The sequence below is a fragment of the Triticum aestivum genome, chromosome 1B, assembly GCF_018294505.1.
Source record: "Triticum aestivum cultivar Chinese Spring chromosome 1B, IWGSC CS RefSeq v2.1, whole genome shotgun sequence".
In the NCBI taxonomy this organism is placed as follows: Eukaryota; Viridiplantae; Streptophyta; class Magnoliopsida; order Poales; family Poaceae; genus Triticum; species Triticum aestivum.
In genome coordinates this window covers 694,517,136-694,519,658 of record NC_057795.1, presented here as the reverse complement: position 1 = coordinate 694,519,658, position 2,523 = coordinate 694,517,136, and positions in this window count along the sequence as shown.

The following is a 2,523-nucleotide window of genomic DNA, read 5'->3' as shown; positions in this document are numbered from 1 at the left end:
GATGACCAGTGCTCCACCGCGCGCCATGGTCAGTACATTGCAACTGTTCCTCCTTAATGCTGTGCACATGAGGATTCATGTCTTACTGTTTGCTACTTTCCTTTTATGTTAGGCCGCTGCAGCAGGACAAAGCTCTGGGATGGCTCCCATGGCAAATAGGCAGTCAGGTACCTTATATTATCCATCATGATGGATTCTAGAGTATCTTATGAGTTATTTATATGCAAGGCAATAATAAGTTAGTATCTGTATATTAGATGGAAGTCTGTTCTTTAAATAAGATGGTATTTCCCTGGAAAATAGATTTTTGAAATATGCATGTGGATTGAGATTACAAAATGTTCGTAGTAGTAGGAAGTTAGAAATCAGGCTCATTACCTGTCGCTTTGTTCTGTTGAGTTGGGAACCGTTTAAATGATAATCAGATAAGCGTATGGGAAATACAGATATATGATAATGAACCTGTTGAGGCTAGTCTGATTACATGCAGTTTGGTCTTGCGAATATGTTCTCTTCTCGTGTCTTTATGTGGTTGACAACCGTGCACTGAATTGATGCAGCCACTGAAGAAGGGAGGAGGAGCGGGTGGTCAGATATGGATGGCATGCGGCGCCAGGTTCCACCTCCAGCTATAAATGCAGGCAGCCTGGCCAAGCAGAAGTCGCCTATCAGACATGACCAATCCACCTCAAAAGATGCTATGGTAAGTTGTCAAGAGTTGCTACGTATTTCATCCCATCTGTCTCTTGTTGCTAGGGAAATACGCAGACCACCGAAGTGGTCTTGTGTACGTACATACATACATATATAAAACTGGCCTGTAACACCTGACCCTTAAATGACGTGTAGTTCTCCAGTTCGACTTTGTTGGGACGGTCAAGCGGGTCCTCAAGGCGACCTGCTGTCTCTAGCAGCCGGGAGCCGAGCACGGACGCGGAGCAGACGCGCAGCCGCACGACGGACGCGAGCCCGGGGGCGTTCCAGCGGTCGTCGGCCCCGCGGTGGAGCCCGCAGGTGGGCGACTCGTCGGACACGAGGGGGCGGTCGTCCTCGGGCAGGCACCAGTCGTCGAGCGCCAAGAACTACGAGTCCACGGTGCGGGGCATCCAGGGCCTCAACTTCGACGGCGACGACACCAGGAACCACTACTAGGCCCCGAGGCGGAGGCGGAGGCCGGGCAAAATAAGAGGTGTGGCCTGGCGGGGGCGTCTCAGCCAGGCAGCGGCTACCACGGGCGGGCGTGCCGTGGTCTTCTTTATGACGAATGAATGAATGGATGGAAGTGGAATGGAATGAACGAATGGTGTTTGATGACGGCGGTGGGTTTGCTTGGCCGTTTTAATTTGTACAGTTTGTTTTCTCCCCCTTTGTTGTGGCCGCTTGCGGCGGCGTTAATTTTAGTCCCTTGAAGAAGATGGATGATGTTGTATTTCGGAGAGATGTATGCAGGCCGGCGCGGCGTAACGCCGCTCGTTTGGAATCCCGTTGGTTTTTAAATTAAAATGGCCGAATGCCTGCGAATATATAATACATGTTTTAGTTGGTGAGACTGGGAGCTGGCAAAGCTGAGATTTGCATTTCATTTTAGTTTGTTGAGGCTTGAGAATTGCTGCTGTTTATTTATACTTTTGGCAAGGCTGAAGTGGTGTGCTATTCCCACTGTTCCATGTCAAACTTTTTAGCTTGGGAGTTGGGTTGTTCATGCCATCAAATTGCTGCTGCTGATGTTGATTCCTCTTTCCTTGTAAAATTAAAGTGACGAATCCAGCCCCTTGCTTATTTTTTTATGAATGGAGATATATGCATCTCTTGGAGCTGTTCATGCCATTTGAGTGATCTGTTTTTCTGAGGGAATGTGAATGGTGATCTTTTTCAATTTTTTTTGTCTGTGGAGATTTTCGTATGCTGCTGAATTTACAATTTAGTTTTTGGTTGAGGTCTGGAACCACTTTGACTGTCTGCTTGTATCAGCACAGAACTTCATCAATCTCAAAGACCAGCCGGCTCAAGGAAAAAGGATAAAAGAACTTCCTCCGAGGTGCTCGTAGAGGTAGGTATTGCATGCGTGCGTTCATAGAGTACTAACCGTTTTAGGGCCCCAAAACAATTTTCATAATGTTGAACCCAAAGTGCGATTACGTGTCGGTCACCGACACTCACAGATTCGGCCGATTCTGCCCCGTTTCGTGGACTATTACTCAACGTTTTGGACCCCGGAGTGATTTTCACGATTAACAAATCCTAGGGTGCGTTTACCTTTCGGTTATCAACACTCGCGGTTTTGATGAATTCTGACACGTTTCATGAACTATTACTCACTGTTTTGAGGCTTCAAAGCGATTTCCATAGTTGTTGAACCCCAAGATGCGCTTACGTGTCGGTCATCAACACTCACAGTTTTGGCCGACTCTAGTCCGTTTCGTGGACTATTATTCACTCTTTTGGGGTCCCGGAGTGATTTCCACGATTAACGAACCCTGGGGTGCGTTTACGTTTCGGTCATCAACGCTCGCGGTTTTTATC